Source organism: Oncorhynchus nerka, linkage group LG10 (genome assembly GCF_034236695.1).
Source record: "Oncorhynchus nerka isolate Pitt River linkage group LG10, Oner_Uvic_2.0, whole genome shotgun sequence".
Lineage (NCBI taxonomy): Eukaryota > Metazoa > Chordata > Actinopteri > Salmoniformes > Salmonidae > Oncorhynchus > Oncorhynchus nerka.
Genome location: NC_088405.1, coordinates 236,971 through 262,414, shown reverse-complemented (window position 1 = coordinate 262,414; position 25,444 = coordinate 236,971). Strand labels below are relative to the sequence as shown.

The following is a 25,444-nucleotide window of genomic DNA, read 5'->3' as shown; positions in this document are numbered from 1 at the left end:
GAGAGTGGAGGAGACTCAGAGTTACATTCATTCCTACTAGACACCCAGTCAGCTGAGAGAGAGTGGAGGAGACTCAGAGTTACATTCATTCCTACTAGACACCCAGTCAGCTGAGAGAGAGTGGAGGAGACTCAGAGTTACATTCATTCCTACTAGACACCCAGTCAGCTGAGAGAGAGTGGAGGAGACTCAGAGTTACATTCATTCCTACTAGACACCCAGTCAGCTGAGAGAGAGTGGAGGAGACTCAGAGTTACATTCATTCCTACTAGACACCCAGCCAGCTGAGAGAGAGTGGAGGAGACTCAGAGTTACATTCATTCCTACTAGACACCCAGTCAGCTGAGAGAGAGTGGAGGAGACTCAGAGTTACATTCATTCCTACTAGACACCCAGTCAGCTGAGAGAGAGTGGAGGAGACTCAGAGTTACATTCATTCCTACTAGACACCCAGTCAGCTGAGAGAGAGTGGAGGAGACTCAGAGTTACATTCATTCCTACTAGACACCCAGTCAGCTGAGAGAGAGTGGAGGAGACTCAGAGTTACATTCATTCCTACTAGACACCCAGCCAGCTGAGAGAGAGTGGAGGAGACTCAGAGTTACATTCATTCCTACTAGACACCCAGTCAGCTGAGAGAGAGTGGAGGAGACTCAGAGTTACATTCATTCCTACTAGACACCCAGTCAGCTGAGAGAGAGTGGAGGAGACTCAGAGTTACATTCATTCCTACTAGACACCCAGTCAGCTGAGAGAGAGTGGAGGAGACTCAGAGTTACATTCATTCCTACTAGACACCCAGTCAGCTGAGAGAGAGTGGAGGAGACTCAGAGTTACATTCATTCCTACTAGACACCCAGCCAGCTGAGAGAGAGTGGAGGAGACTCAGAGTTACATTCATTCCTACTAGACACCCAGTCAGCTGAGAGAGAGTGGAGGAGACTCAGAGTTACATTCATTCCTACTAGACACCCAGTCAGCTGAGAGAGAGTGGAGGAGACTCAGAGTTACATTCATTCCTACTAGACACCCAGTCAGCTGAGAGAGGCAACATAACATCACCCTTCTAAAACAAGTCTTTTCGTCTTTCTTCATCATGTGTGTGAAATACAGTCGGTCTCTGCCTGTCTCACTACAACCCAATGACCTGAATATAAAACGGACAGATGACTACACCAGTCCCACTGAGTTTCCTCTTTAGCCTCTGAGTCGTGTCAGATCAGCCCCCCTTTATTCGTCTGTGATTGTTGTGAAAGGACCTCGGCCCAACAGCCATGCCTCAGTGATACAGCAGTGGGTGTGTGTCCCAAACGGCACCCTGTTCCCTATATAGTGCCCTAGTTTTGACCCGGGCTCTGGTTGAAAGGAGTGCACTACGGGGCAATAGGGGGCCATTTGGTACTCATCCAGAGTTCAGCTGGATAGGGGAAGTGAAACCTGTCGTTCTGAAATCCCACACAACACTGCTCTCCGTCCAGAGCTTCAAGAAGACCCAACAGAGAGATCTGTCACGCTGAGATAGCTGTTGTTTTCATACACCAGTACATGTGCAATAAGGTGATAGGGGGTCCTGAGGTCCCAGGAGGGCTGTTGATGAGCACAAGGCACAATGGGCCCTCTCTCTCTCTCTCTCTCTCTCTCTCTCTCTCTCTCTCTCTCTCTCTCGCTCTCTCTCTCTCTCGCTCTCTCTATCTCTCCTCTCTCTCTCTCTCTCTCTCTCTCTCTCTCTCGCTCTCTCTCCCTCTCTCTCCCTCTCTTCTCTCTCTCTCTCTCCCTCTCTTCTCTCTCTCTCTCTCTCTCTCTCTCTCTCTCCCTGTCTCTCTCTCTCTCTCTCCCTCCTCTCTCTCTCTCTCTCTCAATTCAATTCAATTCAATTCAAGGGCTTTATTGGCATGGGAAACATGTGTTAACATTGCCAAAGCAAGTGAGGTAGACAACATACAAAGTGAATATATAAAGTGAAAAACAACAAAAATTAACTACATTTTTTTTTTCTCTCTCTCTGTCTCTCTCTCTCTCTCTCTCTCTCTCTCTCGCTCTCGTATCTGTTCCAAATGGCCCTCTATTCCTTGTCTAGTGCACTACTTTTAACCAGAGCCCTATGGAAGTAGTGCGCTATTTAGTGAATAGTGTGCCATTTGGGCCTCGGTTTCTGTAAGGCAACCTGATCATATGATGAAGCCCTAAACAAACTACAACTGGGAGGAAGTGATAAACACAGCTTCCTGTAGCGAGGCTGGCTGAGATAACACTTTTCCAATGGACGCCACAGTGAGTCACAAGGCTCTGAGAGAAACCTTAAGGCCGTTTTGTACTGTGTGGAACCAGGGTTGACCTCTGAGTTCTGTCTGACTGGCAGGGGTCACGGAGAAACAGGCCTAATTCTGCCGTTGTGGATTTGATTGAACTTTCTCTGAGGTGAGATTGGCTGATGATTCGAACGTGTTGTATTATGTAATACTTTGAAACAAACCACAGAAGTTTTTTAAGTACCTGCTAGAGTGCAGTGAGCTGACCGTGCAGGTCAGAGGTCGGAGTCATGAGCCCCTCACACTTATCCCTGTCTGTCACTGTCTGTTGACCTTCCCACCTGTCTGTTGACCTTCCCTCCTGTCTGTTGACCTTCCCTCTTAGACATTGTCTGTTGACCTTCCCTCCTAGACACTGTCTGTTGACCTTCCCTCCCGTATGTTGACCTTCCCTCCTGGACACTGTCTGTTGACCTTCCCCCCTAGACATTGTCTGTTGACCTTCCCTCCTGTCTGTTGATCTTCCTTCTTAGACACTGTCTGTTGACCTTCCCTCCTGTCTGTTGACCTTCCCTCCTAGACACTGTATGTTGACCTTCCCTCATAGACATTGTCTGTTGACCTTCCCTCCTAGACATTGTCTGTTGACCTTCCCTCCTAGACACTGTATGTTGACCTTCCCTCCTAGACATTGTCTGTTGACCTTCCCTCCTGTATGTTGACCTTCCCACTTGTCTGTTGACCTTCCCCCCTAGACACTGTCTGTTGACCTTCCCTCCTAGACATTGTCTGTTGACCTTCCCTCTTAGACATCGTCTGTTGACCTTCCCGCCTGTCTGTCGAACCCCCCCCCGTCGGTTGACCTTCCCTCCTGCCTGTCGACCTTCCCTCCTGCTTGTTGACCTTCCATCCTGTCTGTTGATATTCCCTCCTGTCTGTTTGACTTCCCTCCTAGACACTGCCTGTTGACCTTCCCTCCTAGACACTGTATGTAGAGCTTCCCTCCTGTCTGATGACCTACCCTCCTGCCTGTTGACCTTCCCTCATGTCTGTTGACATTCCCTCCTGTCTGTTGACCCTTCCTTCTGCCTGTTGCCCTTCCCTCCTAGACACTGTCTGTTGACCTTCCCCCCTAGACATTGTCTGTTGACCTTCCCTCCTGTCTGTTGACTTTCCCTCTTAGACACTGTCTGTTGATCTTCCCTCCTGCCTGTCGACCTTCCCTCCTGCTTGTTGACCTTCCATCCTGTCTGTTGATATTCCCTCCTGTCTGTTTGACTTCCCTCCTAAACACTGCCTGTTGACCTTCCCTCCTAGACACTGTATGTAGAGCTTCCCTCCTGTCTGATGACCTACCCTCCTGCCTGTTGACCTTCCCTCATGTCTGTTGACATTCCCTCCTGTCTGTTGACCCTTCCTCCTGCCTGTTGCCCTTCCCTCCTAGACACTGTCTGTTGACCTTCCCTCCTAGACACCATCTGTTGACCTTCCCTCCTAGACACCATCTGTTGACCTTCCCCCTAGACACTGTCTGTTGACCTTCCCCTAGACACCGTCTGTTGACCTCCCCTAGACACTGTCTGTTGACCTTCCCTCCTGTCTGTTGACCTTCCCCTAGACGCTGTCTATTGACCTTCCCCTAGGCGCTGTCTGTTGACCTTCCCCCTAGACGCTGTCTGTTGACCTTCCCCTAGACGCTGTCTGTTGACCTTCCCCTAGACACTGTCTGTTGACCTTCCCCCTAGACGCTGTCTGTTGACCTTCCCCTAGACACTGTCTGTTGACCTTCCCTCCTAGACACTGTCTGTTGACCTTCCCCTAGCCACTGTCTGTTGACCTTCCCTCCTGGACACTGTCTATTGACCTTCCCCTAGACACCGTCTGTTGACCTTCCCCTAGACACTGTCTGTTGACCTTCCCCTAGCCACTGTCTGTTGACCTTCCCTCCTGGACACTGTCTGTTGACCTTCCCCTAGACACCGTCTGTTGACCTTCCCCTAGACACCATCTGTTTACCTTCCCTCCTAGACAACATCTGTTGACCTTCCCCCTAGACACTGTCTGTTGACCTTCCCCCTAGACACCATCTGTTGACCTTCCCCTAGACACTGTCTGTTGACCTCCCCCTAGACACCATCTGTTGATGTAGATACTTCAGTGGCCCGCCTAGACTTTCTGGAAAACACACACACACACACACACACACACACACACACACGCACACAAGCACACAAGCACTCATGAAAACACACACACACACAATTAAATCACATTTTATTTGTCACATGCTTGGTAAACAACAGGTGTAGACTAACAGTGAAATGGACCCTTCCCAACAACGCAGAGAGAAAGACAATAGAGAAATAATAGAAAGTCATAATAAATACACAATGAATAACAATAACAGGAAGTACCAGGTAATAACATGGCTATATACAGGAAGTACCAGGTAATAACATGGCTATATACAGGAAGTACCAGGTAATAACATGGCTATATACAGGAAGTACCAGGTAATAACATGGTTATATACAGGAAGTACCAGGTAATAACATGGCTATATACAGGAAGTACCAGGTAATAACATGGCTATATACAGGAAGTACCAGGTAATAACATGGCTATATACAGGAAGTACCAGGTAATAACATGGTTATATACAGGAAGTACCAGGTAATAACATGGCTATATACAGGAAGTACCAGGTAATAACATGGTTATATACAGGAAGTACCAGGTAATAACATGGCTATATACAGGAAGTACCAGGTAAAACATGGCTATATACAGGAAGTACCAGGTAATAACGTGGCTATATACAGGAAGTACCAGGTAATAACATGGCTATATACAGGGAGTACCAGGTAATAACGTGGCTATATACAGGAAGTACCAGGTAATAACATGGTTATATACAGGAAGTACCAGGTAATAACATGGCTATATACAGGAAGTACCAGGTAATAACATGGCTATATACAGGAAGTACCAGGTAATAACATGGTTATATACAGGAAGTACCAGGTAATAACATGGCTATATACAGGAAGTACCAGGTAATAACATGGCTATATACAGGAAGTACCAGGTAATAACATGGTTATATACAGGGAGTACCAGGTAATAACATGGCTATATACAGGAAGTACCAGGTAATAACATGGCTATATACAGGGAGTACCAGGTAATAACATGGCTATATACAGGAAGTACCAGTAACAACATGGCTATATACAGGAAGTACCAGGTAATAACATGGCTATATACAGGAAGTACCAGGTAATAACATGGCTATATACAGGAAGTACCAGGTAATAACATGGCTATATACAGGAAGTACCAGGTAATAACATGGCTATATACAGGAAGTACCAGGTAATAACATGGCTATATACAGGAAGTACCAGGTAATAACATGGCTATATACAGGAAGTACCAGGTAATAACATTAATTTTTCGGCATCATTTTTGGACAGAAAGTTTCTGATTTTTGCAATGTTACGTAGATGGAAAAAAGCTGTCCTCGAAATGGTCTTGATATGTTCTTTAAAAGAGAGATCAGGGTCCAGAGTAACGCCGAGGTCCTTCACAGTTTTATTTGAGACGACTGTACAACCATTAAGATTAATTGTCAGATTCAACAGAAGATCTCTTTGTTTCTTGGGACCTAGAACAAGCATCTCTGTTTTGTCCGAGTTTAATAGTAGAAAGTTTGCAGCCATCCACTTCCTTATGTCTGAAACACATGCTTCTGGCGAGGGCAATTTTGGGGCTTCACCATGTTTCATTGAAATGTACAGCTGTGTGTTGCCATTAAAATGTCATTTACCACCTTCACAAGTGCCGTCTCAGTGCTATGATGGGGTCTAAAACCAGACTGAAGCATTTCGTATACATTAGTATACATTTCGTATCATTTCGTATACTATAGACAGGAAGTACCAGGTAATAACATGGCTATAGACAGGAAGTACCAGGTAATAACATGGCTATATACAGGAAGTACCAGGTAATAACATGGCTATATACAGGGAGTACCAGGTAATAACATGGCTATATACAGGAAGTACCAGGTAATAACATGGCTATATACAGGAAGTACCAGGTAATAACATGGCTATATACAGGAAGTACCAGGTAATAACATGGCTATATACAGGAAGTACCAGTACTGAGTGGCTTGTCACCCAAAATCCTCACTAACCTTTACAGGTGCACAATTGAGAGCATCTTGTCAGGCTGTGTCACCGCCTGGTATGGCAACTGCAGAACCCACAACCGCAGGGCTCTCCAGAGGGTAGTGAGGTCTGTACAACGCATCACCGGGGGAAATCTGCCTGCCCTCCAAGACGCCTTCACCACCCGATGTCACAGGAAGGCCATAAAGATCATCAAGGACCTCAGCCACCCGAGCCACTGCCTGTTCACCCCACTATCGTCCAGAAGGTGAGGTCAGCACAGGTGCATCAAAGCTGGGACCGAGAGACTGAAAAACAGCTTCTATCTCAAGGCCATCAGACAGTGTCTCCTGACCCTTCCTGTCTCAGCCTCCAGTATTTATACTGCAGTAGTTTATGTGTCGGGGGTCTAGGGTCAATCTGTTATATCTGGAGTATTTCTCCTGTCTTATCCGGTGTCCTGTGTGAATTTAAGTATGCTCTCTCCAATTCTTTCTCTCTTTCTTTCTTTCTTTCTTTCTTTCTTTCTCTCTTTCTTTCTTTCTCTCTTTCTTTCTCTCTTTATTTCTTTCTTTCTCTCTTTCTCTCTTTCTTTCTTTCTCTCTTTCTTTCTTTCTTTCTTTCTTTCTTTCTCTCTTTCTTTCTTTCTCTCTCTCTCTTTCTTTCTTTCTTTCTTTCTCTCTCTTTCTCTCTCTCTCTCTCTTTCTTTCTTTCTTTCTTTCTCTCTCTGCCCCTCTCTCTCTCTTTCTCTCTCTCTCTCTCTCTCTCTCTCTCTTTCCCTCTCCCCTCCCAGAGGACCTGAGCCCGAGAACCATGCCTCAGGACTACCTGGCCTGATGACTCCATGCTGTCCCAAGTCCACCTGTCCCTAGGACCATGCCTCGGGACTACCTGGCCTGATGACTCCATGCTGTCCCAAGTCCACCTGGCCCTAGGACCATGCCTCAGGATTACCTGGCCTGACGACTCCATGCTGTCCCCAGTCCACCTGGCCGTGCTGCTCCTCTTCTGTCCTTTCGAGGGAGTTTTTCCTAGCCACCGTGCTTCTACACCTGCATTGCTTGCTGTTTGGGGGTTTTAGGCTGTGTTTTTGTACAGCACTTTGAGATATCAGCTGATGTAAGAAGTCCTTTATAAATAAATTTGATTTGAAATCAATTTGATTTGTTAAACAGCCATCACTAACACAGAGAGGCGACTGCCTACCTCCAGACTTTGATATCATTGGCCTCTTTAATAAATGGAACACTAGTCACTTTAATAATGTTTCCAAATCTCTCATTACTCATCTCATATGTATGTACTGTATCCTGTATCCGTCACTATCTATTCTTTACCATCTATTGCATCTTAGCCGCTCAGCTCATTCATATATTTTATATTTATTTATTCTCATCCCATTCTTTTACTAGATTGTGTGTATTAGGTTTAGTTGTTGAATAGTTAGATATTACCTGTTAGATATTACCTGTTAGATATTACCTGTTAGATATTACCTGTTAGATATTACCTGTTAGATATTACCTGTTAGATATTACCTGTTAGATATTACCTGTTAGATATTACCTGTTAGATATTACCTGTCAGATATTACCTGTTAGATATTACCTGTTAGATATTACCTGTTAGATATTACCTGTTAGATATTACCTGTCAGATACTGATACACTGTCGGATCTAGAGGCATCAGCATTTCACTACACAATTACATCTGCTGACCATGTATTTGACAGACATCTAGACCACTGTCCTTCTCCCTGTCTGTTTATCTCTCTCACCAAACAGACATCACTGTCCTTCTCCCTCTCTGTTTATCTCTCTAACCAAACAGACATCACTGTCCTTCTCCCTCTCTGTTTATCTCTCTCACCAAACAGACATCACTGTCCTTCTCCCTCTCTGTTTATCTCTCTAACCAAACAGACATCACTGTCCTTCTCCCTCTCTGTTATCTCTCTCACCTAACAGACATCACTGTCCTTCTCCCTCTCTGTTTATCTCTCTCACCTAACAGACATCACTGTCCTTCTCCCTCTCTGTTTATCTCTCTCACCTAACAGACATCACTGTCCTTCTCCCTCTCTGTTTATCTCTCTCACCTAACAGACATCACTGTCCTTCTCCCTCTCTGTTTATCTCTCTCACCTAACAGACATCACTGTCCTTCTCCCTCTCTGTTTATCTCTCTCACCTAACAGACATCACTGTCCTTCTCCCTCTCTGTTTATCTCTCACCAAACAGACATCACTGTCCTTCTCCCTGTCTGTTTATCTCTCTCACCAAACAGACATCACTGTCCTTCTCCCTGTCTGTTTATCTCTCTCACCAAACAGACATCACTGTCCTTCTCCCTGTCTGTTTATCTCTCTCACCAAACAGACATCACTGTCCTTCTCCCTGTCTGTTTATCTCTCTCACCAAACAGACATCACTGTCCTTCTCCCTCTCTGTTTATCTCTCACCAAACAGACATCACTGTCCTTCTCCCTCTCTGTTTATCTCTCTCACCAAACAGACATCACTGTACTTCTCCCTGTCTGTTTATCTCTCTCACCTAACAGACATCTAGACCACTGTACTTCTCCCTCTCTGTTTATCTCTCTCACCAAACAGACATCACTGTCCTTCTCCCTCTCTGCTTATCTCAGCTCCTTCCCTCCCTCAGTCTCTGCTGCTTTCTACCACAGAACATGGAAAATTACTGCTTTCAACCTCTGTGGAAAATACAGAGTACTGGTGTCCTCCTCTCTCAGTCAGTCCTATTGTCCTCCCTCCCTCCCTCCCTCCCTCCCTCCCTCCCTCCCTCCCTCCGTTACTCAGGTCAGATAGAGGAAGAGCGAGGGGAAACTGTTGACCATTCTCCCTCCTGTCCTCTGACTCCATTCAGAGAAATAGCCCACTGAGCTTGTTGGGTCGGCAGCCGGCTGCATTCCTCAACTCTCAATTAAGGTGTTTCCTCCCATTTTCATCTTTGTTTTCACAGCCCTCCGCGGGCCAGAGGGGAAGCAAAACAAATTAGTGGCCATTGTTCTGGGCCTCAAGCTCTCCCAATAACATTATTTGTGGAAACATACATGTAAGAATAACTTCCTGAGTGGTGGAGATTAATTGTCTGTGTCGTGAGGAGATAGCCCCCCCCCCCCCCACCCCATCAGCCCCTTGCCAACAGCTCCATGAGCCCAACCCAGCTAAGACCTTGAAGCTCATCTCTCTCTCTCTCTCTCTCTCTGTCTCTCTGTCTCTATGTCTCTCTTTCTCTCTCTCTCTCTCTCTCTCTCTCTGTGTCTCTCTGTCTCTCTTTCTCTCTCCCTCTCTCTCCCTTCCCTCTCTCCCTCCTCTCTCTCTCTCTCTCTCTCTCTCTCTCTCTCTCTCTCTCTCTCTCTCTCTCCCTCCCTCCCTCCCTGTCTCCCTGTCTCCCTGTCTCCCTCTCTCTCTCTTTCTCTCTCCCTCTCTCCCCTCTCTCTCTCTCTCTCTCTCTCTCTCTCTCTCTCCTCCCTGTCTCCCTCCCTCCCCTCTCTCTCTCTCTCTCTCTCTCCCTCTCCCTCTCTCTCTCCTCTCCCTGTCTCCCTGTCTCCCTCCCTCTCTCTCTCTCTCTCTCTTACTCTCTCTCTCTCTCTCCCTCCCTCCCTCCCTCCCTCCCTCCCTCCCTCCCTCCCTCCCTCCCTCTCTCTCTCTCTCTCTCTCTCTCTCTCCCTCCCTGTCTCCCTCCCTCCCTCCCTCTCTCTCTCTCTCTCTCTCTCTCTCTCTCTCTCTCTCCCTCCCTCCCTCCCTCCCTCCCTGTCTCCCTGTCTCCCCTCTCTCTCTCTTTCTCTCTCCCTCTCTCCCTCTCTCTCTCTCTCTCTCTCTCTCTCTCTCTCTCTCTCTCTCCCTCCCTGTCTCCCTCCTCCCCCCTCTCTCTCTCTCTCTCTCTCTCTCTCTCTCTCTCTCTCTCTCTCTCTCTCTCTCTCTCTCTCTCTCCCTGTCTCCCTGTCTCCCTGTCTCCCTGTCTCCCTCTCTCTCTCTTTCTCTCTCCCTCTCTCCCTCTCTCTCTCTCTCTCTCTCTCTCTCTCTCTCTCTCCCTCCGTCTCCCTCCCTCCCCCTCTCTCTCTCTCTCTCTCTCTCTCCCTCTCTCTCTCCTCTCCCTGTCTCCCTGTCTCCCTCCCCTCTCTCTCTCTCTCTCTTACTCCCTCCCTCCCTCCCTCCCTCCCTGTCTCCCCCCCGCCCCTCTCCCTCCACCTCTCTCCTCTTTCTCTCTCATCAACAGAGCGCCGGTCCATCCTGTACTGCTGAGAGAAGCAGGAAAAGCTGATTGTGACTCAAATCCCTTCAATTGACAACACAGAAAAGGCCCCAAAACAGGATGTGTGTTTCACAGAAAGCTATTAATGTTGAAGCCCATTGAGCGGAGCGCCAGAAAATGGACTATCTGAGGTCTCTTACAAACACTTGCTGTAGTTATCTAGAACATGATCCAACCGGAAGGGAAATGATTCAACTTTCCCAGAAAACGTCTGTTTTACTGACTGAGGTTGGAGTATTATAGTTACCACTGACTGGAGGGTTGGAGGGTTGGAGTAGTATAGTTACAACTGACTGGAGGGTTGGAGGGTTGGAGTAGTATAGTTACCACTGACTGGAGGGTTGGAGGGTTGGAGTATTATAGTTAACAATGACTGAAGGGTTGGAGTAGTATAGTTAACAATGACTGAAGGCTTGGAGGGTTGGAGTATTATAGTTAACAATGACTGAAGGGTTGGAGTAGTATAGTTACCACTGACTGAAGGCTTGGAGGGTTGGAGTATTATAGTTAACAATGACTGAAGGGTTGGAGTAGTATAGTTAACAATGACTGAAGGCTTGGAGGGTTGGAGTATTATAGTTAACAATGACTGAAGGGTTGGAGTAGTATAGTTAACAATGACTGAAGGCTTGGAGGGTTGGAGTATTATAGTTAACAATGACTGAAGGGTTGGAGTAGTATAGTTAACAATGACTGAAGGCTTGGAGGGTTGGAGTATTATAGTTAACAATGACTGAAGGGTTGGAGTAGTATAGTTAACACTAACTGGAGGGTTGGAGTGTTGGAGTAGTATAGTTAACACTGACTGAAGGCTTGGAGGGTTGGAGTAGTATAGTTACCACTGACTGGAGGGTTGGAGTGTTGGAGTAGTATAGTTAACACTGACTGGAGGGTTGGAGTGTTGGAGTAGTATAGTTAACACTGACTGGAGGGTTGGAGTGTTGGAGTAGTATAGTTAACACTGACTGAAGGCTTGGAGGGTTGGAGTAGTATAGTTACCACTGACTGGAGGGTTGGAGGGTTGGAGTAGTATAGTTACCACTGACTGGAGGGTTGGAGGGTTGGAGTAGTATAGTTACCACTGACTGGAGGGTTGGAGTATTATAGTTACCACTGACTGGAGGGTTGGAGGGTTGGAGTAGTATAGTTACCACTGACTGGAGGGTTGGAGGGTTGGAGTAGTATAGTTAACACTGACTGAAGGCTTGGAGGGTTGGAGTAGTATAGTTACCACTGACTGAAGGCCTGGAGGGTTGGAGTAGTATAGTTCCCACTGACTGAAGGCTTGGAGGGTTGGAGTAGTATAGTTACAACTGACTGGAGGGTTGGAGGGTTGGAGTAGTATAGTTACCACTGACTGGAGGGTTGGAGGGTTGGAGTGTTATAGTTACCACTGACTGAAGGCTTGGAGGGTTGGAGTAGTATAGTTAACACTGACTGTCCTCATCTCTCCCAAGTGGTCATTCTCTCTTTCTCCCCTTACCCATCTGTCTATCGCCTCCTTTGAATTCCATGCTGTCACAGTTACCAGCCCTTTCAAGCTTAACATCCTTATCATTTATCGCCCTCCAGGTTCCCTCGGAGAGTTCATCAATGAGCTTGATGCCTTGATAAGCTCCTTTCCTGAGGACGGCTCACCTCTCACAGTTCTGGGCGACTTTAACCTCCCACGTCTACCTTTGACTCATTCCTCTCAGCCTCCTTCTTTCCACTCCTCTCCTCTTTTGACCTCACCCTCTCACCTTCCCCCCCTACTCACAAGGCAGGCAATACGCTCGACCTCATCTTTACTAGATGCTGTTCTTCCACTAACCTCATTGCAACTCCCCTCCAAGTCTCCGACCACTACCTTGTATCCTTTTCCCTCTCGCTCTCATCCAACACTTCCCACACTGCCCCTACTCGGATGGTATCGCACCGTCCCAACCTTCGCTCTCTCCCCCGCTACTCTCTCCTCTTCCATCCTATCATCTCTTCCCTCTGCTCAAACCTTCTCCAACCTATCTCCTGATTCTGCCTCCTCAACCCTCCTCTCCTCCCTTTCTGCATCCTTTGACTCTCTATGTCCCCTATCCTCCAGGCCGGCTCGGTCCTCCCCTCCCGCTCCGTGGCTCGACGACTCATTGCGAGCTCACAGAACAGGGCTCCGGGCAGCCGAGCGGAAATGGAGGAAAACTCGCCTCCCTGCGGACCTGGCATCCTTTCACTCCCTCCTCTCTACATTTTCCTCTTCTGTCTCTGCTGCTAAAGCCACTTTCTACCACTCTAAATTCCAAGCATCTGCCTCTAACCCTAGGAAGCTCTTTGCCACCTTCTCCTCCCTCCTGAATCCTCCTCCCCTCCCCCTCCTCCCTCTCTGCAGATGACTTCGTCAACCATTTTGAAAAGACGGTCGACGACATCCGATCCTCGTTTGCTAAGTCAAACGACACTGCTGGTTCTGCTCACACTGCCCTACCCTGTGCTCTGACCTCTTTCTCCCCTCTCTCTCCAGATGAAATCTCGCGTCTTGTGACGGCCGGCCGCCCAACAACCTGCCCGCTTGACCCTATCCTCCTCTCTTCTCCAGACCATTTCCGGAGACCTTCTCCCTTACCTCACCTCGCTCATCAACTCATCCCTGACCGCTGGCTACGTCCCTTCCGTCTTCAAGAGAGCGAGAGTTGCACCCTTCTGAAAAAACCTACACTCGATCCCTCCGATGTCAACAACTACAGACCAGTATCCCTTCTTTCTTTTCTCTCCAAAACTCTTGAACGTGCCGTCCTTGGCCAGCTCTCCCGCTATCTCTCTCAGAATGACCTTCTTGATCCAAATCAGTCAGGTTTCAAGACTAGTCATTCAACTGAGACTGCTCTTCTCTGTATCACGGAGGCGCTCCGCACTGCTAAAGCTAACTCTCTCTCCTCTGCTCTCATCCTTCTAGACCTATCGGCTGCCTTCGATACTGTGAACCATCAGATCCTCCTCTCCACCCTCTCCGAGTTGGGCATCTCCGGCGCGGCCCACGCTTGGATTGCGTCCTACCTGACAGGTCGCTCCTACCAGGTGGCGTGGCGAGAATCTGTCTCCTCACCACGTGTTCTCACCACTGGTGTCCCCCAGGGCTCTGTTCTAGGCCCTCTCCTATTCTCGCTATACACCAAGTCACTTGGCTCTGTCATAACCTCACATGGTCTCTCCTATCATTGCTATGCAGACGACACACAATTAATCTTCTCCTTTCCCCCTTCTGACGACCAGGTGGCGAATCGCATCTCTGCATGTCTGTCAGACATATCAGTGTGGATGACGGATCATCACCTCAAGCTGAACCTCGGCAAGACGGAGCTGCTCTTCCTCCCGGGGAAGGACTGCCCGTTCCATGATCTCACCATCACGGTTGACAACTCCATTGTGTCCTCCTCCCAGAGCGCTAAGAACCTTGGCGTGATCCTGGACAACACCCTGTCGTTCTCAAATAACATCAAGGCGGTGGCCCGTTCCTGTAGGTTCATGCTCTACAACATCCGCAGAGTACGACCCTGCCTCACACAGGAAGCAGCGCAGGTCCTAATCCAGGCACTTGTCATCTCCTGTCTGGATTACTGCAACTCGCTGTTGGCTGGGCTCCCTTCCTGTGCCATTAAACCCCTACAGCTCATCCAGAACGCCGCAGCCCGTCTGGTGTTCAACCTTCCCAAGTTCTCTCACGTCACCCTGCTCCTCCGCTCTCTCCACTGGCTTCCAGTTGAAGCTCGCATCCGCTACAAGACCATGGTGCTTGCCTGGAGGGAGTAGTATAGTTAACACTGACTGAATGCTTGGAGGGTTGGAGTAGTATAGTTAACACTGACTGAAGGCTTGGAGGGTTGGAGTAGTATAGTTACCACTGACTGAAGGCTTGGAGGGTTGGAGTAGTATAGTTACCACTGACTGAAGGCTTGGAGGGTTGGAGTAGTATAGTTAACACTGACTGAAGGCTGGAGGGTTGGAGTAGTATAGTTACCACTGACTGAAGGCTTGGAGGGTTGGAGTAGTATAGTTACCACTGACTGGAGGGTTGGAGTAGTATAGTTACCACTGACTGAAGGCTTGGAGGGTTGGAGTAGTATAGTTACCACTGACTGAAGGCTTGGAGGGTTGGAGTAGTATAGTTACCACTGACTGAAGGCTTGGAGGGTTGGAGTAGTATAGTTACCACTGACTGAAGGCTGGAGGGTTGGAGTAGTATAGTTACCACTGACTGAAGGCTTGGAGGGTTGGAGTATTGTAGTGACTGACTGGGGGACAGTGACTCCCAGTGACTCCCGGGGGACAGTGACTCCCAGTGACTCCCGGGGGGACAGTGACTCCCAGTGACTCCCGGGGGACAGTGACTCCCAGTGACTCCCGGGGGACAGTGACTCCCAGTGACTCCCGGGGGGGACAGTGACTCCCAGTGACTCCCGGGGGGGACAGTGACTCCCAGTGACTCCCGGGGGGGACAGTGACTCCCAGTGACTCCCGGGGGGGACAGTGACTCCCAGTGACTCCCGGGGGGGACAGTGACTCCCAGTGACTCCCGGGGGGGACAGTGACTCCCAGGTGTAGAAGACAGACTAAATGCAACACTCCCTCCTTGTTATTCTTACACCATGAAAACATTTACCACCATTCTAGTCGAGTGTTGAAGTGGTTTGCCATGATGTGGGTTCTGCTCTCCTGAAGCCAGTGGAGGAGATCAGCTGAAGGGTTAAGCTCCAGGCCCAGTCAGCCAAGAGGAGAGCTTTGTCAGTCAGTCTAAGTCAAGGGGACTAGTGGAGCTCCAAGCCCATTATCACTGTCTGCTTCTCTAGGTCCTGGCCTGACAAGTGCTGTCTCTATTGACTTAACCTCAGGGTCACTGCTTTTGGTTCACAGGTAGGTAACTGGGTCTCTACTTCAGATCTTTTCTTCACTCACTCGTTCTCTCTCTCTCTCTCTCTCTCTCTCTCTCTCTCTCTCTCTCTCCCTCTCTCTCTCTCGCTCTCTGTCTCTCTTCCTCACTCCATCATGGTTGCTGTATAACAACCAATAAACCTTAAATCTGGTAATTAATCAAATGTATTTATGAATCCCTCCTTACATCAGCTGATGTCACAAAGTGCTGTACAGAAATCCAGCCTAAATCCCCAAACAGCAAGCAATGCAGGTGTAGAAGCACGGTGGCTAGGAAAAACTCCCTAGAAAGGCCAGAACCTAGGAAGAAACCTAGAGAGGAACCAGGCTATGAGGGATGGCCAGTCCTCTTCTGGCTGTGCCGGGTGGAGATTAGAAACCTAGAGAGGAACCAGGCTATGAGGGGTGGCCAGTCCTCTTCTGGCTGTGCCGGGTGGAGATTATAACAGAACATGGCCAAGATGTTCAAATGTTCATAAATGACCAGCATGGTCGAATAATAATAAGGCAGAACAGTTGAAACTGGAGCAGCAGTTGGACTGGGGACAGCAAGGAGTCATCATGTCAGGTAGTCCTGGGGCACGGTCCTAGGGCTCAGGTCCTCCGAGAGAGAGAAAGAAAGAGAGAATTAGAGAGAGCATATGTGGGGTGGCCAGTCCTCTTCTGGCTGTGCCAGGTGGAGATTATAACAGAACATGGCCAAGATGTTCAAATGTTCATAGACGACCAGCAGGGTCCAATAATAATAATCAACCCAGACAGGAAGAGACTCAACCTTCTCAACCTCTCGCTACATATTCGTCGCCAGACCCACTGGCTCCAGGTCATCTATGCTATGGTCTAGCTCCGCCTTATCTCAGCTCACTGGTCACCATAGCAACACCCACCTGTAGCACGCGCTCCAGCAGGTATATCTCACTCCCCAAAAGCCAAAATCTTCCTTTGGCCGCCGTTCCTTTCAGTTCTCTGCTGCCAGTGACTGGAAAGAATTGCGAAAATCGCTGAAGTTGGAAGACTTATACCTCCCTCACTAACTTTAATCATCAGCTGTCTGAGCAGCTAACCGATCGCTGCAGCTGTACACAGCCCATCTGTAAATAGCCCATCTGTAAATAGCCCAATCTACCTACCTCATCCCCATGCTGTTGTTATTTACTTTGCTGCTCTTTTGCACACCTGTATCTCTACTTGCACATCAAGAGGATGTGAAGTTCTTGCACTCACTGTATATAGATTATTCTACTGTATTATTGACTGTATGTTTGTTTATTCCATGTGTAACTCTGTTGTTGTTTCTGTCTCACTGCTTTGCTTTGTCTTGGTCAGGTCGCAGTTGTAAATGAGAACTTGTTCTCAACTGGCCTCCCTGGTGAAATACAAAAACATTCTAAATGAAGTGACGCCCCCCTCCTATAGGGACGGCATGGAAGAGACCCTGTAAAAGGGTTAGAGGCAGAGAATCCCAGTGGAGAGAGGGGAACCGGCCAGGCAGAGAATCCCAGTGGAGAGAGGGGAACCGGCCAGGCAGAGAATCCCAGTGGAGAGAGGGGAACCGGCCAGGCAGAGAATCCCAGTGGAGAGAGGGGAACCGGCCAGGCAGAGAATCCCAGTGGAGAGAGGGGAACCGGCCAGGCAGAGAATCCCAGTGGAGAGAGGGGAACCGGCCAGGCAGAGAATCCCAGTGGAGAGAGGGGAACCGGCCAGACAGAGAATCCCAGTGGAGAGAGGGGAACCGGCCAGGCAGAGAATCCCAGTGGAGAGAGGGGAACCGGCCAGGCAGAGAATCCCAGTGGAGAGAGGGGAACCGGCCAGGCAGAGAATCCCAGTGGAGAGAGGGGAACCGGCCAGGCAGAGAATCCCAGTGGAGAGGGGAACCGGCCAGACAGAGAATCCCAGTGGAGAGAGGGGAACCGGCCAGGCAGAGAATCCCAGTGGAGAGAGGGGAACCGGCCAGGCAGAGAATCCCAGTGGAGAGAGGGGAACCGGCCAGGCAGAGAATCCCAGTGGAGAGAGGGGAACCGAGGGGAACCGGCCAGACAGAGAATCCCAGTGGAGAGAGGGGAACCGGCCAGGCAGAGAATCCCAGTGGAGAGAGGGGAACCGGCCAGGCAGAGAATCCCAGTGGAGAGAGGGGAACCGGCCAGGCAGAGAAGGGGTAGCCTAGTGGTTAGAGTGGAGGGGGGCAGGGTAGCCTAGTGGTTAGAGTGGAGGGGCGGCAGGGTAGCCTAGTGGTTAGAGTGTAGGGGCGGCAGGGTAGCCTAGTGGTTAGAGTGGAGGGTCGGCAGGGTAGCCTAGTGGTTAGAGTGTTGGGGTGGCAGGGTAGCCTAGTGGTTAGAGTGGAGGGGCGGCAGGTAGCCTAGTGGTTAAAGTGGAGGGGTGGAAGGGTAGCCTAGTGGTTAGAGTGTAGGGGTGGCAGGGTAGCCTAGTGGTTAGAGTGGAGGGGCGGCAGGTAGCCTAGTGGTTAGAGTGTTGGACTAGTAACGGAAAGGTTGCAAGATTGAATCCCTGAGCTGACTAGGTATAAATCTGTCGTTCTGCCCCTGAACAAGGCAGTTAACCCAGTGTTCCCCTGAACAGGGCAGTTAACCCACTTTTCCCCTGAACAAGGCAGTTAACCCACTGTTCCCCTGAACAAGGCAGTTAACCCACTGTTCCCCTGAACAAGGCAGTTAACCCAGTGTTCCCCTGAACAGGGCAGTTAACCCACTGTTCCCCTGAACAAGGCAGTTAACCCAGTGTTCCCCTGAACAGGGCAGTTAACCCACTGTTCCCCTGAACAAGGCAGTTAACCCACTGTTCCCTGAACAAGGCAGTTAACCCAGTGTTCCCTGAACAGGGCAGTTAACCCACTGTTCCCTGAACAAGGCAGTTAACCCACTATTCCCCTGAACAGGGCAGTTAACCCACTGTTCCCCTGAACAAGGCAGTTAACCCACTGTTCCCCTGAACAAGGCAGTTAACCCACTGTTCCCCTGAACAAGGCAGTTAACCCAATGTTCCCCTGAACAAGGCAGTTAACCCACTGTTCCCCTGAACAGGGCAGTTAACCCAATGTTCCCCTGAACAAGGCAGTTAACCCACTGTTCCCCTGAACAAGGCAGTTAACCCACTGTTCCCCTGAACAGGGCAGTTAACCCACTGTTCCCCTGAACAGGGCAGTTAACCCACTGTTCCCCTGAACAAGGCAGTTAACCCACTGTTCCCCTGAACAGGGCAGTTAACCCACTGTTCCCCTGAACAAGGCAGTTAACCCACTGTTCCCCTGAACAAGGCAGTTAACCCACTGTTCCCCTGAACAGGGCAGTTAAACCACTGTTCCCCTGAACAAGGCAGTTATCCCACTGTTCCCCTGAACAAGGCAGTTAACCCACTGTTCCCCCGAACAAGGCAGTTAACCCACTGTTCTCCTGAACAAGGCAGTTAACCCACTGTTCCCCTGGACAGGGGAGTTAAGCCAGTGTTCCCCTGAACAGGGCAGTTAACCCACTGTTCCCCTGAACAAGGCAGTTAACCCACTGTTCTCCTGAACAAGGCAGTTAACCCACTGTTCCCCTGGACAGGGGAGTTAACCCACTGTTCCCCTGAACAGGGCAGTTAACCCACGGTTCCCCTGAACAAAGCAGTTAACCCACTGTTCCCCTGAACAAGGCAGTTAACCCACTGTTCCCCTGAACAAGGCAGTTAACCCACTGTTCCCCTGAACAAGGCAGTTAACCCACTGTTCCCCTGAACAAGGCAGTTAGCCCACTGTTCCCCTGAACAAGGCAGTTAGCCCACTGTTCCCCTGAACAAGGCAGTTAACCCACTGTTCCCCTGAACAAGGCAGTTAGCCCACTGTTCCCCTGAACAAGGCAGTTAGCCCACTGTTCCCCTGAACAAGGCAGTTATCCCACTGTTCCCCTGAACAAGGCAGTTAAGCCACTAGTCCCCTGAACAAGGCAGTTAACCCACTGTTCCCCTGAACAAGGCAGTTAGCCCACTGTTCCCCTGAACAAGGCAGTTAACCCACTGTTCTCCTGAACAGGGCAGTTAACCCACTGTTCTCCTGAACAGGGCAGTTAGCCCACTGTTCCCCTGAACAAGGCAGTTAACCCACTGTTCCCCTGAACAAGGCAGTTAACCCACTGTTCCTCTGAACAAGGTAGTTAACCCAGTGTTCCCCTGAACAAGGCAGTTAGCCCACTGTTCCCTGAACAAGGCAGTTAGCCCACTGTTCCCCTGAACAAGGCAGTTAACCCACTGTTCCCTGAACAAGGCAGTTAGCCCACTGTTCCCTGAACAAGGCAGTTAACCCACTGTTCCCCTGAACAAGGCAGTTAACCCACTGTTCCCCTGAACAAGGCAGTTAACCCAATGTTCCCCTGAACAAGGCAGTTAACCCACTCTTCCCCTGAACAAGGCAGTTAACCCACTGTTCCCCTGAACAAGGCAGTTAACCCACTGTTCCCCTGAACAAGGCAGTTAACCCACTGTTCCCCTGAACAGGGCAGTTAACCCACTGTTCTCCTGAACAGGGCAGTTAGCCCACTGTTCCCCTGAACAAGGCAGTTAACCCACTGTTCCCCTGAACAAGGCAGTTAACCCACTGTTCCTCTGAACAAGGTAGTTAACCCAGTGTTCCCCTGAACAAGGCAGTTAGCCCACTGTTCCCCTGAACAAGGCAGTTAGCCCACTGTTCCCCTGAACAAGGCAGTTAACCCACTGTTCCCCTGAACAAGGCAGTTAGCCCACTGTTCCCCTGAACAAGGCAGTTAACCCACTGTTCCCTGAACAAGGCAGTTAACCCACTGTTCCCCTGAACAAGGCAGTTAACCCACTGTTCCCCTGAACAAGGCAGTTAACCCACTGTTCCCCTGAACAAGGCAGTTAACCCACTGTTCCCCTGAACAAGGCAGTTAACCCACTGTTCCCCTGAACAAGGCAGTTAGCCCACTGTTCCCCGGTAGGCCGTCATTGAAACTAAGAATTGGTTCTTAACTGTCTAGTTAAATGAAATCCATTAAACTCCTAATGAAGTGACCGTGGAGGAAGGAAGCCCCTTTCCAGATGATGAGGGTCTGACGTTCAACTCTTTCCTGTATTGATTCATTCACTTCTGTCCCTCAGAATAAACAACTGACCGTCTTTCTGCTCCAACAGACAAATGACGATCTTCCTCTACCTGGGGAAACTTTCATCGCTGTCTTGAACCAGTTAAATAACGGATGAAAATAAATGGCCTGAGTTAGTTTTACAACGGCTTGTGTGTACTTCAGCAGTAAAATCAATGGTTCCTACCATAACAGCAACGCAAGGCTGTCATAAAACCAACCTGCAATCAATGGGCTTTCAACCAGCAGCAGATTATCACATCTCAGAGGGCTGATAACACTGTCCCTTCCAGGTTAGAACGGAATCCTAAATCGCACCCTATTCCCTATGTAGTACACTACTGTTGACCAGAACCACGGTCTCTGCACTACATTGGGAAAAGGGTGCCATTTGGGACACAACATATAACTGCCACAATAATCACCTCTAATAGAGGACTACTGTATACTGACTGGTTAGTAGAGATAATCACCTCTAATAGAGGACTACTGTATACTGACTGGCTAGTAGAGATAATCACCTCTAATAGAGGACTACTGTATACTGACTGGTTAGTAGAGATAATCACCTCTAATAGAGGACTACTGTATACTGACTGGTTAGTAGAGATAATCACCTCTAATAGAGGACTACTGTATACTGACTGGTTAGTAGAGATAATCACCTCTAATAGAGGACTGACTGTAGAGGACTACTGACTGACTGGCTAGTAGAGTTAGGACTACTGTATACTGACTGGCTAGTAGATCACCTCTAATAGAGGACTACTGTATACTGACTGGTTAGTAGAGATAATCACCTCTAATAGAGGACTACTGTATACTGACTGGTTAGTAGAGAGGACTACTGTAAACTGACTGGTTAGTAGAGATAATCACCTCTAATAGAGGACTACTGTAAACTGACTGGTTAGTAGAGATAATCACCTCTAATAGAGGACTACTGTAAACTGACTGGTTAGTAGAGAGATAATCACCTCTAATAGAGGACTACTGTATACTGACTGGCTAGTAGAGATAATCACCTCTAATAGAGGACTACTGTATACTGACTGGCTAGTAGAGATAAGCACCTCTAATAGAGGACTACTGTATACTGACTGGTTAGTAGAGATAATCACCTCTAATAGAGGACTACTGTATACTGACTGGTTAGTAGAGATAATCACCTCTAATAGGGGACTACTGTATACTGACTGGTTAGTAGAGATAATCACCTCTAATAGAGGACTACTGTATACTGACTGGTTAGTAGAGATAATCACCTCTAATAGAGGACTACTGTATACTGACTGGTTAGTAGAGATAATCACCTCTATTAGAGGACTACTGTATACTGACTGGTTAGTAGAGATAATCACCTCTAATAGGGGACTACTGTATACTGACTGGCTAGTAGAGATAATCACCTCTAATAGAGGACTACTAGAGATACGATGTTAATCACCTGTTTGATCTAGCTGTAGGGAATTACACAACTCTTTGGACTGTTTGATGCACACTGTGTTATAAAACCATTCTTTGTCCAGAGAAAAAGAGATAAGACATTTTTAAAGAAAGATTTATGATTTGGAGTAGAAGGCTTATGTTTGTCGCGTTGGCGTACAAGGCTAGACAACTATGTTGGCGTACAAGGCTAGACAACTATGTTGGCGTACAAGGCTAGACAACTATGTTGGCGTACAAGGCTAGACAACTATGTTGGCGTACAAGGCTAGACAACTATGTTGGCGTACAAGGCTAGACAACTATGTTGGCGTACAAGGCTAGACAACTATGTTGGCGTACAGGTCTTGACAACTATGTTGGCGTACAAGGCTAGACACCTATGTTGGCGTACAAGGCTAGACAACTATGTTGGCGTACAAGTCTTGACAACTATGTTGGCGTACAAGTCTTGACAACTATGTTGGCGTACAAGTCTTGACAACTATGTTGGCGTACAAGTCTTGACAACTATGTTGGCGTACAAGTCTTGACAACTATGTTGGCATACAAGTCTAGACAACTATGTTGGCGTACAAGTCTTGACAACTATGTTGGCGTACAAGGCTAGACAACTATGTTGGCGTACAAGGCTAGACAACTATGTTGGCGTACAAGGCTAGACAACTATGTTGGCGTACAAGGCTAGACAACTATGTTGGCGTACAAGGCTAGACAACTATGTTGGCGTACAAGGCTAGACAACTATGTTGGCGTACAAGGCTAGACAACTATGTTGGCGTACAAGGCTAGACAACTATGTTGGCGTACAAGGCTAGACAACTATGTTGGCGTACAAGGCTAGACAACTATGTTGGCGTACAAGGTTAAACAACTATGACAGATACAGTATCGCTTGGTTTGACTTCCTGCTCCCATCAGCCACTGGGGTTCAGACCATCCTAATGTTAAACTTGTCATGTCTGAAAACATAGCACACGGTAAATGTCCAAGATAATAATAATCAGATATCTGCCATGGGTTCATCCTAAGAGACTTCCAGTCATGTTTTCCATATGTCTGGTCCTGGGAACATGGAACCACTGATGTTACAGAAGCAACACAATGTCCTCAATCCATTCAGACACTTCCACAACGGCAAACCTTTAACTATTACAACAGGGTGATCTGTCACACATCTGGAACAGTACAGGGTTAATACAGGGTTAATACAGGGCTAGTACAGGGCTAGTACAGGGTTAATACAGGGTTAATACAGGGTTAATACAGGGCTAATACAGGGTTAATACAGGGCTAGTACAGGGTTAATAAAGGGTTAATACAGGGCTAGTACAGGGCTAGTACAGGGTTAATACAGGGTTAATACAGGGTTAATACAGGGCTAGTACAGGGTTAATACAGGGCTAGTACAGGGTTAATACAGGGTTAATACAGGGCTAGTACAGGGCTAGTACAGGGTTAATACAGGGTTAATACAGGGTTAATACAGGGCTAGTACAGGGTTAATACAGGGCTAGTACAGGGTTAATACAGGGCTAGTACAGGGTTAATACAGGGTTAATACAGGGTTAATACAGGGCTAATACAGGGCTAATACAGTGTTAATACAGGGTTAATACAGGGTTAGTACAGGACTAATGCAGGACTAATACAGGGTTAATACAGGGTTAATACAGGGTTAATACAGGGTTAATACAGGGCTAATACAGGGTTAATACAGGGTTAATACAGGGCTAATACAGGGTTAATACAGGGTTAGTACAGGGCTAGTACAGGGTTAATACAGGGTTAATACAGGGTTAATACAGGGCTAGTACAGGGTTAATACAGGGTTAATACAGGGTTAATACAGGGTTAATACAGGGCTAGTACAGGGTTAATACAGGGTTAATACAGGGTTAATACAGGGCTAATACAGGGTTAGTACAGGGTTAATACAGGGCTAATACAGGGTTAATACAGGGCTAATACAGGGTTAATACAGGGCTAGTACAGGGCTAGTACAGGGCTAGTACAGGGTTAATACAGGGCTAATACAGGGTTAATACAGGGCTAGTACAGGGCTAATACAGGGCTAATACAGGGCTAGTACAGGGTTAATACAGGGTTAATACAGGGCTAATACAGGGCTTGTGCAGGGCTAATACAGGGTTAATACAGGGCTAGTACAGGGCTAGTACAGGGCTAGTACAGGGTTAATACAGGGCTAGTACAGGGTTAATACAGGGCTAGTACAGGGCTAATACAGGGCTAATACAGGGCTAGTACAGGGTTAATACAGGGTTAATACAGGGCTAATACAGGGCTTGTACAGGGCTAATACAGGGTTAATACAGGGCTAATACAGGGCTTGTACAGGGCTAATACAGGGTTAATACAGGGCTAGTACAGGGTTAGTACAGGGCTAGTACAGGGTTAATACAGGGCTAGTACAGGGCTAGTACAGGGTTAATACAGGGCTAGTACAGGGTTAATACAGGGCTAGTACAGGGCTAATACAGGGCTAATACAGGGCTAGTGCAGGGCTAGTACAGGGTTAATACAGGGCTAGTACAGGGTTAGTACAGGGCTAGTACAGGGTTAATACAGGGCTAATACAGGGCTTGTACAGGGCTAATACAGGGCTAATACAGGGTTAATACAGGGCTAATACAGGGTTAATACAGGGCTAGTACAGGGTTAATACAGGGTTAATACAGGGTTAATACAGGGCTAATACAGGGTTAGTACAGGGCTAGTACAGGGCTAATACAGGGTTAGTACAGGGTTAATACAGGGTTAATACAGGGCTAGTACAGGGTTAGTACAGGGTTAGTACAGGGCTAGTACAGGGTTAGTACAGGGTTAATACAGGGTTAATACAGGGCTAATACAGGGTTAATACAGGGGCAGGGTTAATACAGGGTTAATACAGGGTTAATACAGGGTACAGGGCTAAAGGGTTAGTACAGGGCTAGTACAGGGCTAATACAGGGTTAGTACAGGGTTAATACAGGGTTAATACAGGGCTAGTACAGGGTTAGTACAGGGTTAGTACAGGGCTAGTACAGGGCTAGTACAGGGTTAGTACAGGGCTAATACAGGGCTAATCTGTAGAAAATCCACCACTAGAATGTCAAAGCCTCTATTGCCTCATCCTCTTCTCAGTGACTATACATTCTGGGGCCTTGGAGCAACTCTGGAACAAACAGCCAGGCACCTGGCCTAAATAGCACCCTGTTCCCTATGGAGTGCACTACTTTTGACCAGGGCCAGTGCCACGGAACACTCCAGTAGAGTACAGAAAGGTATCAGCACCATCC

General features: G+C 48.1%; 1 long non-coding RNA gene across 1 annotated transcript; it reads left to right on the top strand.

Annotated features, from left to right (window-relative positions):
• Positions 1 to 2,230: 2,230 nt before the first annotated feature.
• On the top strand, positions 2,231 to 7,688 carry LOC135573536 (uncharacterized). Its single transcript, XR_010464773.1, has 3 exons — positions 2,231 to 2,418; positions 6,462 to 6,695; positions 7,221 to 7,688. It is a non-coding gene; the product is annotated as an uncharacterized LOC135573536 (long non-coding RNA).
• Positions 7,689 to 25,444: the final 17,756 nt, after the last annotated feature.